We start from the raw sequence: 15,343 nt of genomic DNA on the forward strand, positions 1-15,343 counted from the left end.
TAATATATTACGCACAACTTGTTAAAATACTTCATGATCCGCTGTCTTGGTACCTTTGGAACGTATCCCGAGTCTTTGCATGATTTGTACTGTTCTTTCCCAAGTTCTCCTTGAACCTTCTGGAAACAAACTGCAGCCCATTAGTGGATAATAGCGTTTCAGTATTTCCTCATGCATGTGTGCATTGCGGTAATTTGTCCACAAGTATTTGCACATTAGCTTAGATAACTTTTAATACTTTGACAAATTTAGATAAATAACTAATAGATTAAAAACGTAAAAACTCTCTCTTGTAGCTTTTTATGCTCCAGAGTCGTCGAGGTCTACCAACCCAATCATGTCAGTGGACAATAAACTGTGCATCCATCATTGTAATTGTAGAGGAGAGTCTTCTACCTTGAAGACAGTGTACCTAGAATGTTTCCCGGTCTGTGTTTCACTCTAGTGACCAATTTTGGACTCACATGAAAAAATGCGCGCTGAAGACCACAAAAAACAGTTACCGACATTTTTTACTGTTTTTGTTGTTGTGGCATATGAGGTTGCGTTTTGTGCAGCGTTTGTGAATATTACGAGTTCTACACACTTAAGGGCTGTATAATACATTGAAGAAATTTGGAAAACATTGTTAATTCCTCAGTTGCGTAATTCTATTGTGAGTAAAATTCTATATATTATTAAGACTAGTTATGCACTGTCAATGGAGTTAAACGATACTTCATCCATCGTGACCCATCTTGTATTTTGAAACGGAAGATCTTCTACAAAGGGACATGTAATATCTGTATATGTACTGAGTTTCTTTAATTTCATAACAATTTTACCGGTCTTGAAAATGGAAATATGTGTCATTAACAGCTTCTATTTGAAAATTTATCTAACATATAACTCGTTTTGAAGAAGGTCTTCCCACTCAGTTTCATTTCATTTATGAGTAATAGAGTAATACTTTAATATAAAATTTTGAATAGAGCATTGACAATATTTTCACAATTATAATCTTGTTAAACATTTTTTCCCCTGCGGAACAATGATACTTTTTCGTAAGAATTTTTGAAACTTCAGAAAAAGACTGCAGCACACAAACAGTCAATCTTATCATTTAGAAATGGAACATGACAACATATTAAACTTCTATTGTAGGGCTGGTTAGCGGCAAAAGTCTGAAAAGTGTTCCAAGATACGACAATCTCATCTACTGTGCAGGTTCGCAGCCTCTGACGCTGGTCGCGTGACTTCAGTCGCCTCTTGATCGTTCTGCACAAATTATTCAAAATTAACGAATTTTCCAATTTGTCTATGAAGATCTGGGGCGTCAAATGCCATAATTCTCTGTACTTAGACTGTTAAATGGTTCACACGTTCTTCAGGGAAAAATAATTTTTAGTACTTCGCATTCAAGTGTGCCCTCAATAACACGATTCCATTACACAACTTGTAATATTAGACTGATCGTTGGAATTCAAGTAATGATTTAATAATTTTAAATTCATCCATATCCTGTTCTCTCCTACTGTTCCTGCAAATTTTTCTTACTAGGGCTTCAACCCTCGTACCTTCTCTGTTCAATGTTCTTGACTCTTCGTTAATGTCCTCTTCTACCACGATACCTTCATGTACCACTGACACTTTAGACAATGTACCAGCCACGCATTTCTTTTTCACAGTAATAGAGAGTGCTAAAAAGAGTATTCCATGTTTTGAGGGGTAGCAGGATGGACCAAAACAAGGAAAAAATGCCCAGTAAACATGAGCTCCAAAATTCATACCTCAGATGCTATGAGCACTTGTTCATCTACGCTGCTGTCGAACTTCTCTTCTACTGAAAGCTTTCTGCTCCTACGAACGAATGCAACAAACAAATGAGTCCACATTATTCTGTCTTTGTGGAACAGCGAAGCTTTTAGTGTACAAGACACGAGCTCAGTGGTTGCTTCCATTTACCAAATGATAACAGAAGGCGATGGCTGACTTTTCCCGTGGGGAATAGCTTGCTGGTAAGTGCAAAGAAAAACACAAAGTAATTGGAATGTTGTAACCTTCCCATAAATGTTTCACTCCCATATATATATTTCCATGTGTTGAAACTCTTGGAGGTAATGAGAGTCACATAGAAATGCTTGCTATATCTCGTAAGGCAAGTCTTATCATCCTTGTGGAGATGACTGAAAATTTTGCCAACGTGAATAAATTAACTAGATAAATTACTAATATTAGCAATCTGGTCTGATATGTAAAAATTATCTAAATATTATCAGGGAAATTTTCAGGTTAATATAACAGTGGTATGAAGTAGTTTCTATTCCTGATCAATATTGGTATTGTCTTGCTTCTGCTCATATCAACCTCTGGATTACCAAGTAACTTCTAGGTCATTGGTTTACTAATTTTGATTTTGGTGTTCTTCAGTTTTTAACTATATGCGTTAGATTTTAGAAATTTTAGTATATAGGTGTCTAAATCTGCTTTGTTCTACTTCCTTGGACTTGTTAATAGCTTTTAAATGTTGGCCAGTTACCACATTGGCTCACCAAATACTGATGTCTGTATTGGCTTTAAAATGTTTTTCTCCTGGTGACTTCCAGACTGCATACTCTTTTTACATGGTTTATCTTATGCTTGTAACATATATGTAGATGACTGATAAGGATCCATTGGCTCATGTTATGTAATTATATACACAGATCGATTTACCGTTTCTTCTCTTGTAGCAGTCCATTCCCAATACACTGAAAATACACTTTCTCAGTGTCGTCGTAACTGCCGTCTGCTTCACGTCTGCTGTGCAGCGAGCTACGTTAATTTAAGTATTAGCTGTATTGTTCTTACTTGTCTCTTCTACTTCCGTATGTTTTTGCTTTTAGGAAGCTTTAATTTCGAGTGCTAGTAATAGTGTTCCATAGATTTCGTGTTTGTTTTGAATACAGTCAGAGAGAGTCCCTTTAGTCAACGATAGTGCCAGTAGTGCTAGTGTTTGTTTTCAATACAGTCCAGAGACAAGTAGTGCTATTTTCATTGTTTTCTACAAGAAGTATCTGGCAACCACAGTTTAGTCAACTATCAGCCGCCTTTAGTGAATTAGCAGTCTAGTTAAAAGTTGATTAACTCTCTACAGTAAATTGATTTCTTAGGATGAATGGGATGTGTGACTGCTGTGTACGGACGCAAAGGAGCTGGCCACTGTTCGCGAACAGCTGGACGTGTTCTAGAGGCAACCGCCGTCAGGGTCATGTTCAACGGAGCCTACACTACACTGGTGTCAGTATACAACAGCCCTAAAAACATTAAAACACGCGACATCAGCACAATACTCAACATATCACCGCGCGTAATAGCCGCTGGAGATCTTAACGCAAAACACCCGGACTGGAACTCACGAATACGAAACTCCAACGGCAAGAAACTATACGAACAGGCACTAGGACGAAACTACATCACGCTAGCGCCGACCGAACCGACGCACATTCCCTACCGGAGGGGACACAGGCCAGACGTGTTAGACATGGCCCTCATCAAGGGCATAACAACGACACTCAACGTTGCCGTTGAAAACGATCTGCCCTCAAATCACCAACCCGTTATACTGTACAGTGAAGAAACACTGCAGCACATGGAACAACGCAGGATGTTAGACTACAGGCGCGCGAATTGGACCCAGTTCAAGGAAACGCTTGACAGTCGCATCCCACCCACCCACGCGATTAACGAGACAGCCCAAATTGACGAGGCAGTTGAAACCCTCACCGGCGCCGTCCAGGACGCAATAGCCGACACCATACCAATCCGCACACCACAACAACACAGTGCTGCCCTGCCCCAGGAGATCCTGGGCCTAATCTCAATGAGGAACCGCCTCAGGAGACATTGGCAGCGTACCAGGCGCCAGCACTTCAAACAATACATTAACAGGCTCCAGGGTATAATACGGGAAAAAATACAAACATGTAAGACACAACAGTGGGACCAGAAACTCGAAGGGCTGGACACCACGCGACCTGGCGTCTGGCAGCTGGCCCGACACTTTACCAAGGAGAAACTGTACACCCCCACGTTACAAGGGCCCGACGGACCAGCATATTCTGCGGAAGAAAAAGCGGAGCTGATGGCCCTCACACTCGCAGCGTCATTCACACCGAACCTGGATCCCTCAGACCCAGCGTTCACATTTGCTACGGACCAGGAGGTCACACGCATCTTGGCCCAAGCAGCGCGCAACATCACTCGACAAGCTAGTACAGCTGAAGTCAAATGGGCCATCATGCATATCACTGCTAGAAAGGCCCCTGGTCACGATGGCATTCAAAACCGTGTCCTCCAGGAGTTCACGGACAAAGCTGTAGACTACCTAACACACATCACGAATGCCATACTCAAGCACCAACACTTCCCCGCTTTTTGGAAGACGGCCAAGGTCCTGATGTTCAGGAAGCCGGGGAAAGACCACTCCCTCCCACAAAATTACCGACCCATCAGTCTGCTGAGCGCGCTCAGCAAGATCGTTGAGAAGGTAATATTAAAACGACTCACCAGGCACTGTAACACAAACGACACCCTGAGACCGGAGCAATTCGGTTTAAGGAATCACCACTCAACAACACAACAACTCCTCCGCGTCGTTGAATACATAACACACGGATACAACACAAACAAAGCAACTGGGGCGGTGTTCCTGGACATCGAAAAGGCTTTCGATCGTCTATGGCACAACGGCCTAATACGCATACTTAGCGATGCAGGGTTCCCCGACGGGCTCGTACGTCTCGTACACTCATATCTCACGGACAGGAGTTTCAACACCGACGTGCCGGGCAAACAATCGACACGACATGGTATCCAGGCAGGAGTGCCCCAAGGAAGTATCCTAGGGCCCTTACTGTTTAACCTCTACATTAACGACCTTCCAGCTACACACAACACGACGGTAGCAATCTTCGCGGATGACACCGCCATCCTTGCGCAAGATTGGAAGCCGTCTAACATTAATTCACGACTACAGACTGCACTCAGAACGGCGGAGCCTTGGCTGGTGAAATGGCGTGTTAGAGTAAACGTCGACAAGTGCGAGGCCGTTCTGTTCACTAGAAGACCGAAGCAACTGCGGAAACATCAGCACTGCAACCCAATAACACTACACATACGCCCAATACGTTTCCGCGAGAAGGTCAAATACCTCGGTGTATGGCTGGAGAGGAAACTACTCTGGGGGGACCACATTCAACACGTGACGAACAAAGCTAACGCGAAGCTCAAACAACGCTACCCTATTCTTAACAGGCGTAGCACACTGAACAGGAGGGTGTCTAGGTCCATGTGCATGACACTTATTCGACCCCTGATAACGTACGCAGCCCCTGTCTGGGGATACACTGCGCCAACTCGCCTGCGCCGTCTGCAGCTCATACAGATCAAAGTACTCAAAATCATAAGCAACGCTCCGCGCTTCACACGCATCGCGGACCTTCACCGGGAATACCGGCTAGATACTATCTTGCAGGTATTCCAAAAACTCTCCACACGACTGTACAATAACACGAGACACTCGCGCAGCCCGTTTATCCTTTCTCTGGGTAACTACGACCACGACCATAGATGGAAGCATAACAGACCAAAGACACTACTGGCTAGGAACTAAACATCTATGGTCCACAGAACGCTAACACGACAGTACTGGCGAGCCCCTGCAACACAGTTATTACTGGAAACCCCAGATATTCGACCAGCCGAAAAACAGGCAACCGCAGTGAAACCGTACCGTACACAGCACGCAAACCAGCCACACACACCACCTACACCGTCTGTGAGCCGATCTATGACCGATCGCCCACTAATCTACAACGACCTTGAACTGTTGCAGGGACGCAGCAACTGCAGCAAGCGGCGCGACGAGCTCCAACAACGACAAAGGTAGCGATGCACGATACCTCGAACTAACATAACCACACCTTGCATGCAGTGTCGCAGATAGCAAGCCGCTACTGCCCATACTACCCGTCCTACTGTCGCAGAGGTTTTTTTCCCTTGGCGCTTGCCTTGGCACTTTTTTTGCTCTGCCCTTACAACCGCTACCCTTCGATCACTTTCGTCCACTTTCTATCTCCTGATGGACCATGTTAATGAGTAATCTTACCCAGACGCATGGATAACATCACAACCCGCATCCTGTGACGCCTGATTAAAAAACTAACATGTTATACGGAGGTGAAAGAAGAACTTTTGGTTTGGTCACCACGTTGGTGTTGGCGTGGAGGGGCCCCATTCTTTATGAAAAAAAAAAAGATGGCCGCGGTCAGCCGTCTTCAGGCTGCTGCCATGGAGTGTAGCGGCAGTGGGGAGTCTGGTGCGTCGCATGGTACACTCCAGGTATTACATGCTTCACCCACTGTCCCTGCTGTCGAGACATCTTCGCGGGTACCGGGCGCAGTTGGGCCACTATCTCCCCAAGGGGAGTGGCGGGTTCAGCGGCGTTCGCGGCGCACGAGGCGGAGGGTCAATGTGGAGGCTGGCCGTGTGGCATCGCCCGCTCTGCCTGTGAGTGGACATGTGACCACTCCTTCAGCAAGGTCCGAGCAGGCACACGGGGGGAGGGGTTTATTAGTTATTGGGAGCTCCAACGTTAGGCGGGTGATGGAGCCCCTTAGGGAAATATCGGAAAGGTCGGGGAAGAAGGCCAGTGTTCACTCTGTCTGCTTACCAGGGGGTCTCATCCGAGATGTGGAGGAGGCCCTGCCGGCGGCGATAGAGAGCACTGGGTGCACCCGATTGCAAATTGTTGCTCATGTCGCCACCAATGACTCCTGCCGTCTGGGTTCAGAGGTCATCCTCAATTCGTACAGGCGGTTGGCGGAGTTGGTGAAGGCGGAAAGCCTCGCTCGCGGGGTGGAATCTGAGCTAACTATTTGTAGTATCGTTCCCAGAACCGATTGCGGTCCTCTGGTTTGGAGCCGAGTAGAAGGCTTAAACCAGAGGCTCAGACGATTCTGCGGAGATCTGGGGTGCAAATTTCTCGACCTCCGCTATCGGGTGGAGAAATGTGGGGTCCCCCTGAATAGGTCAGGCGTGCACTACACGCGGGAAGCGGCTACAAGTGTAGCGGAGTACGTGTGGAGTGCACATGTGGGTTTTTTAGGTTAGAGAAGTCCCTCCCTAGGACCGACAAGACGCCTCCTGAGACGCGGTAAGGTAGGAGTAGGCAAAATGCAACAGGGAATAACAATATTAATCTGCTAATAGTAAACTGCAGGAGCGTCTATAGAAAGGTCCCAGGACTGCTCTCATTAATAAACGGTCACAATGCCCACATAGTACTAGGGACTGAAAGTTGGCTGAAACCAGATGTAAACAGTAATGAAATTCTAAACTCAAATTGGAATGTTTGTAGCGATACGAAGTGCAATTGTATCGAAGGAAATTGACGGAGATCCGAAATGTGAAATAATTTGGGCGAAGGTCACGGTTAAAGTAGGCTCAGGCATGGTAATTGGATGTCTCTGTAGGCCCCCTGGCTCAGCAGCTGTTGTGGCTGAGCACCTGAAGGATAATTTGGAAAATATTTCGAGTAGATTTCCCCACCATGTTATAGTTCTGGGTGGAGATTTTAATTTGCCCGATATAGACTGGGAGACTCAAACGTTCATAACGGGTGGCAGGGACAAAGAATCCAGTGAAACGTTTTTGTGCTTTATCTGAAAACTACCGTGAGCAGTTAAACGGAGAACCGACTCGTGGCGATTACATATTAGAGCTTCTGGTGACAAACAGACCCGAACTATTTGAAACAGTTAACGCAGAACAGGGAATCATCGATCATAAAGCGGTTACTGCATCGATGATTTCAGCCGTAAATAGAAATATTAGAAAAAGGTAGGAAGATTCTTCTGTTTAGCAAAAGTGACAAAAAGCAGATTTCAGAGTACCTGACGGCTCAACACAAAGGTTTTGTCTCAAGTACAGATAGTGTTGAGGATCAGTGGACAAAGTTCAAAACCATCGTACAATATGCGTTAGATGAATATGTGCCAAGCAAGATCGTAAGAAATGGAAAAGAGCCACCGTGGTACAACAACCGCGTTAGAAAACTGCTGCGGAAGCAAAGGGAACTTCACAGCAAACATAAACATAGCCAAAGCCTTGCAGACAAACAAAAATTACGCGAAGCGAAATATAATGTGAGGAGGGCCATGCGAGAGGCGTTCAATGAATTCGAAAGTAAAGTTCTATGTACTGACTCGGCAGAAAATCCTAAGAAATTTTGGTCTTATGTCAAAGCGGTAGGTGGATCAATACAAAATGTCCAGACTCTGTGACCAAAATGGTACTGAAACAGAGGATGACAGACTAAAGGCCGAAATACTAAATGTCTTTTTCCAAAGCTGTTTCACAGAGGAAGACTGCACTGTAGTTCCTTCTCTAGATTGTCGCACAGATGACAAAATGGTATATATCGAAATAGACGACAGAGGGATAGAGAAACAATTAAAATCGCTCAAAAGAAAAAAGGCCGCTGGCCCTGATGGGATACCAGTTCGATTTTACACAGAGTACGCGAAGGAACTTGCCCCCTTTATTGCAGCGGTGTACCGTAGGTCTCTAGAAGAGCGTAGCGTTCCAAAGGATTGGAAAAGGGCACAGGTCATCCCAGTTTTCAAGAAGGGACGTCGAACAGATGTGCAGAACTATAGACCTATATGTCTAACGTCGATCAGTTGTAGAATTTTGGAACACGTATTATGTCCGAGTATAATGACTTTTCTGGAAGCTAGAAATCTGCTCTGTAGGAATCAGCATGGGTTTCGAAAAAGACGATCGTGTGAAACCCAGCTCGCGCTATTCGTCCACGAGACTCAGAGGGCCATAGACACGGGTTCCCAGGTAGATGCCGTGTTTCTTGACTTCCGCAAGGCATTCGATACAGTTCCCCACAGTCGTTTAATGAACAAAGTACGAGCATATGGACTATCAGACCAATTGTGTTATTGGATTGAAGAGTTCCTAGATAACAGAGCGCAGCATGTCATTTTCAATGGAGAGAAGTCTTCCGAAGTAAGAGTGATTTCAGGTGTGCCGCAGGGGAGTGTCGTAGGACCGTTGCTATTCACAATATACATAAATGACCTTGTGGATGACATCGGAAGTTCACTGAGGCTTTTTGCGGATGATGCTGTGGTATATCGAGAGGTAGTAACAATGGAAAATGGTACTGAAATGCAGGAGGATCTGCAGCGAATTGACGCATGGTGCAGGGAATGGCAATTGAATCTCAATGTAGACAAGTGTAATGTGCTACGAATACACAAAAAGAAAGATCCCATATCATTTAGCTACAATATAGCAGGTCAGCAACTGGAAGCAGTTAATTCCATAAATTGTCTGGGAGTACGCATTAGGCGTGATTTAAAATGGAATTATCATATAAAGCTGATCGCCGGCCTCCGTGGTCTAGCGGTTCTAGGCGCTCAGTCCGGAACCGCGGGACTGCTACGGCCGCAGGTTCGAATCCTGCCTCGGGCATGGATGTGTGTGATGTCCTTAGGTTAGTTAGGTTTAAGTAGTTCTAAGTTCTAGGGGACTGATGACCACAGATGTTAAGTCCCATAGTGCTCAGAGCGATTTGAACCATATAAAGTTGATCGTCGGTAAAGCAGATGCCAGACTGAGATTCATTGGAAGAATCCTAAGGAAATGCAATTCGAAAACAAAGGAAGTAGGTTACAGTACGCTTGTTCGCCCACTGCTTGAATACTGCTCAGCAGTGTGGGATTCGTACCAGATAGGGTTGATAGAAGAGATAGAGAAGATCCAACGGAGAGCAGCGCGCTTCGTTACAGGATCATTTAGTAATCGCGAAAGCGTTACGGAGATGATAGATTAACTCCAGTGGAAGACTCTGCAGGAGAGACGCTCAGTAGCTCGGTACAGGCTTTTGTTGAAGTTTAGAGAACGTACCTTCACCCAGGAATCAAGCAGTATATTGCTCCCTCATACGTATATCTCGCGAAGAGACCATGAGGATAAAATCAGAGAGGTTAGAGCCCACACAGAGGCATACCGACAATCCTTCTTTCCACGAACAATACGAGGCTGGAATAGAAGGGAGAACCGATAGAGGTACTCAAGGTACCCTCCGCCACATACCGTCAGGTGGCTTGCGGAGTATGGATGTAGATGTAGACGTGGATGTAGATGTAGACGTCGCTGAACTGTTATAGTGCTCTCACAAAAATGTCCACTCATTTATATGTTCCAAAGTATTGGAAATAAAACACTGTTTTATCCTTATGATTTATAGGTGAACTGCTCCCATAAGATGGTCACCCCTGTATACAAAGATATAATTGCACTGGTTCTTCTTGAGGTTATTCATGTCTTATTACCTACTTTCTTAAGTGAATAATTGTTCTTTGAGGTCACACATGTAAGAGTACTTATGTACTTTTAAATACATCTATCAGCATTTCTGTAAAGGCCTTGCAACAGTGGTAACACCAATTCCCGTCAGATCACCGAAGTTAAGCACTGTTGGGTTTCACTACCACCTGGATGGCTCACCGTCCGAGTCTGCGGAGTGCTGTTGGCAAATGGGGTGCACTCAGCCCTTGTCAGACCAGTCGAGGAGCTACTTGACTGAGAAATAGCGCCACCAGTCGCTAAAACTGACAACTAGGAGAGCGATGTGCTGAGCACATGCCCCTCTGTATCCGCACGCCTAAGGGCTGAGAACGACACGGCGGCTGGTCGGTACCATTGGACCTCCAAGGTCTATTTCGATCGGTGTTTGTTTTGATCTGTATTGATGACACATTTTTGTATGAAAAATGTGAAACGTTATTCCAGAATTTTTGGAAATATTTTTGTACTTGTGGTATATCCAAATGTTCCATTTTAGTCTATCATAATTATATTGAACAATAGTTTTTGATTTTAAAATTGTCAGCTCTTTTGTTATGATGTAACATTGTCCTAATGTGCACATTTATGGATCTTTTGTAATGTACATTTAGTTTATACCCACTAATCCTTAAGAAATTTTATTCAGTTGGCTTTGACATGTTTCTGTTGTTAATCTTACTTTTTAGATATCTTGAGATAAACAGTAAACACAGCTTTGGCTCTGAGCCACTATGATATGATGTACTCTGTGTATCGCGTGCCTTATTTAATCCTCATGCTGAATGAAATAACAAGTTTACGGCTACCAGTGACTGGTAGCAGTAAATGTGTTGTATTATTCGATATCAGTAACTGTCACGGTCACCGAGTTAAAATTTCATAGAGTGGCTGAGATACTAGTTACAGCGCTCCTAGCGGCAACCAACGCTAACTCGGCCGCCATGTTCTCCTTAGTCAAAACATTAGGAAAGCGTTACTGTTCTTTGTGTTGGAAGTGTGTCAGCTGTTGTGATATTACTGCAATATTTAACTTTTCTAGTTGACTTTTTTGTTACAAAATATAAAGTCAACATGCCTGCAATGTGTTCAGCGTTCAACTGCACAAATCGCAGCGATAAAACAACAAATATTTCATATTATAAGTAAGTATATTAATACGGAAATACGACACACGTTTTTTAATGTTTGTTAAAGAGTCATTTGCATTGGAACTGTAATTATGCTTTAGACAAATGCAGGAAAGTAATTTATTTATCGTTGATTACAGATTTCCTTTAAAAGATAAGGAAATTACAAAAAGATGGGTTATAAATATGAAGCGAGAAAACTGGTTTCCTACTACAGCCAGTTACCTCTGTTCAGCTCATTTTGAAGAGAAATATATGTACCACACAAATGTCCAGAGGCGCGTTTTGTCAAAAGCAGGACCTACTATCTTTAACTTTCCACCACATTTACAAAAGCAAGATAAAGTATTACGACCACAACACAGAAAGCGATCTTTCGACAATTTGCAAGATAGTGCTGTTACAGTGACATCATTAGCACAAAGTAAGTCAATAATTTAATTTTACTACGTGTTCTTAATACTTTGAATTACATACTTCCTATTATAATCTTATGGTGTAACTCTGTTATAAACGTATGATGTAACTACATTCTTTCAGTGCCTGTCCGACCCACATCTGTTTCTGCTGACCACAATTACTGTCTACGAAGCCCTAAGAAGTTGAAAACACAATATAACAGAGTACAGGCAGAGAATGTGCGACTAAAGAAGCGGATAAAGCAAATGAAGCAACTTAGTGTACGACACAATAGAAGAATAGTGCAGTTACAGACTTTAGTTGCTGGTTTGAGAAGAAGGCTATGTAGTTCAGTTTCTGATATGTTAAACAGTGAACATGTAGTTGGTTTGTTGAAGGAGCTATTGGAACTTCAGTGCAGTGCTAAAGTATGCCATTATTCTCAGCAAATAAGGAAATTTGCCCCGACCCTACACTTTTATTCTGCCAAGGCATAGCGACAAAAATATCGCATTTCTGCGCCCGTTACTGTTTCTAATAGTTAACCACAGCATGTTTAGAAGTTTCGCCGTAATATTCTGGTGGTACCTGCTCTAATTGCATTAATTTATGGGTAATAAGTAACGTTATAGTGGATGGACAGACTTATTTGAGTTGTCTTGTAGTGTTATCTACATCGAAAAGTTTAGCCATATTTCGACAAAAACATCCCTTTTTGCTGTCAGTGTACACTGAAATCACTGCTGTCTATTGCTTGTTTTAGAAAAAATAAAGCTAGTATGGGCTATTTCAAGTAAGTCAAACGCAGTTACAATGGGGCGGGACACAGCAGACGAATGCCTTGACTAAAGAAAACATGGCGGCCAGAACTTCAATTTGCTTCAAACATGGCGGACCTATAGCCACTCTATGAAATTTTAACTCGTTGGTCACGGTAAAGCCTAACCTAAAATGTACGGATTTAAAGTTGATCCTCATGCATTCAATTCATTTTTGTACATATAGGCCTTCCGTATGTATCACAATTAGTTCTTCTGCTGTTATGAAGTTTAAATTATTCTGATGCTACTGCTAGTCTGATAAGACTCAGTTGTGAATATTAATTACGATTGTAGTGCCAAAAAATGTCATTTCATATGCTTTATATGTTTGTCACAATGGCCACTTGTAAATTGTGAGTAATTAGTTGTATTGTTTCGATTGTTTGCAACGTTGAATATCTTTAACATGTACATTCTTTGGTCCGGTACCATATGTTTTTTTTTGCTCTTATAAGCAACTTTGATGCTCAATCTGTCGGAGTTGAGTGAGCGACACTGAGGGCGTTTGGTATGTGTTGTAACTTAAACTGTTGTGTGGCATTCACTTGTGATATACCTTATGACAAATAGAAGTGGTATTGCTTTTCTGTAAAAACTAATTTTTCGACAATCTTCTAATAAGATTTCTCAGTGTCTGACAATTGTGGATTTTATGTATTTCGACACTAACATGTACTTTTCTACTTTCTGTTGTATAGTCCCTGGACGATGGTTTAAAACCGAGACCGGAAGGAATAAATATATGAAAATCGATACAGCAAAGTTATCATGCTTTTCTTGAAATACTTTCATGCTGTTGATTTTCTCCTCCAAAAAATGTTTGAGTGTTTAAGCATTTGACAAACTTATCAATGCACAAAATGCTTCCATTAGAACTCATGTACCCAGAATTTTGAATACGGCTTACAGTAACAACACCTGCAGATGTTTACTGCGCGCTCTGTCCATGGAGTAGATCAGAGGGATTTGTTCTCATTTGTAGGTCGTTCGTAACGGCAAAGAGCTTGCAACAGAAGCGATTTGTTTCACAATAGCGTAGATGAACACGTGCTCGTAACTCTTAAAGTATGGATTTTATAACCTGTGTTTTCCGAACGTTTTCTCTTGTTTTTGTCCATACAACCATCTCTCAAAACATGAAACGCCTTTTTCAAACACTCTACATACACACTGCCATTTGCTAACTAATCAACCATACTTGAGCGTATAGTTTTTCAAGAAACTCAGTGTCTTATGATTAAAACATACTATTGTTTTAAACTCAAGAAATAACTTTTGAATTTCTGAATTCTCTTCACTGTAGTCATTATTTCAGTTTCCGATTTGTTGTAATTTTTTTATAAATGGTGACAACATAGTGTTTGTTAAAGTAGTTTTATGTTGCGTATCTTCTTCTTGTGTCTCTCGCTTCTGGAAAATCTCTGCCCGTGTAGCAAAATTCGTATGTGGTAATACAAAAAGGCAATATTAATTCTGGTACTTGAAGAACACAACATACCCTCAGAGTCATTGAGATCCATGGGAGAGCCAGCCATAACAAAACTATTCCACTTGGTATGCAAGATATATGAGATAGATGAATACTCTCAGACTTCAAGACGAATGTGATATTTCCTATTCTAAAGGAGGCACGTGCCGACACTTGTGAATACTACCAAACCATCGATTTAATATGTCACGGTTGCAAAATACTGAAACGAATTATTTACAAAAAATTGGGGAAACTGGCAGAAGCCGACTTAACGGGAAAGATCAGTTTCGGTTGCTGCGGAATAAGAAACAGATGAAGCAGTGCTGAAGATTTACCTGGATGATAGATTGTAGAAAGACAATCCTCCATCCATAGCATTCGTAGATTTAGAGGAAGATTTGTACTATGTTGAATGGGATACACTGTTTTAAAATTTGAAGGTAGCATGGATAAAAATACAGGAAACGAAAGGCTGAGACATGTACAAAAGCGATACTGGCATCATAATAGTCGAAGAACATAAAAGTAGTAGACGAGTTTTGCTATTAGGACAGCAAAACCACTGATGACGGCCGAAGTAGAGAGGACATAAAATATCGACTGGAAATAACAAGAAAAGAATCTCTCAAAAACAGGAAATTGCTAAAACAGAATCAGGCCCCCGTTTCCCACTGGGCGCTCTGGGCACGTGACAAAGGCCCGGCGATCGATGGGGGCCTCCCAGGTCCTGCCAGATCGCCAAACCATAACTGATATTTATTACCGAAAAACAAATTTGTTTCGAAAATATCGAACGATAATGGCTGAATACAATATCTACTTGCGTATTAGCTCTGCGCAGTGCACAGTTATACAAGGAGCGATTAACGACATCAAATTAAACGTGATCGACCGACTTAAATAAACCGTCTCGACGATCAGGAATTCCCATGTATTTGTCTGCGGTGTTGTGACGTTTGTTTTGTTTGTATTTGTTACTGACTGTGCTCTGAGGTATCCTTCGACTAAATCGTCATTTGCCTGTTGTGTTTTGTGCTAGCCACTATTTTCGGTGTAAAAATAAATACTGAATTATTATATAAAAAGTCGAAACGGTCATATCCAAGTGGATCTGACAAAAGGAAAAAAGGCTGTACATC

Source organism: Schistocerca americana, chromosome X, assembly GCF_021461395.2.
Source record: "Schistocerca americana isolate TAMUIC-IGC-003095 chromosome X, iqSchAmer2.1, whole genome shotgun sequence".
Taxonomy (NCBI): domain Eukaryota; kingdom Metazoa; phylum Arthropoda; class Insecta; order Orthoptera; family Acrididae; genus Schistocerca; species Schistocerca americana.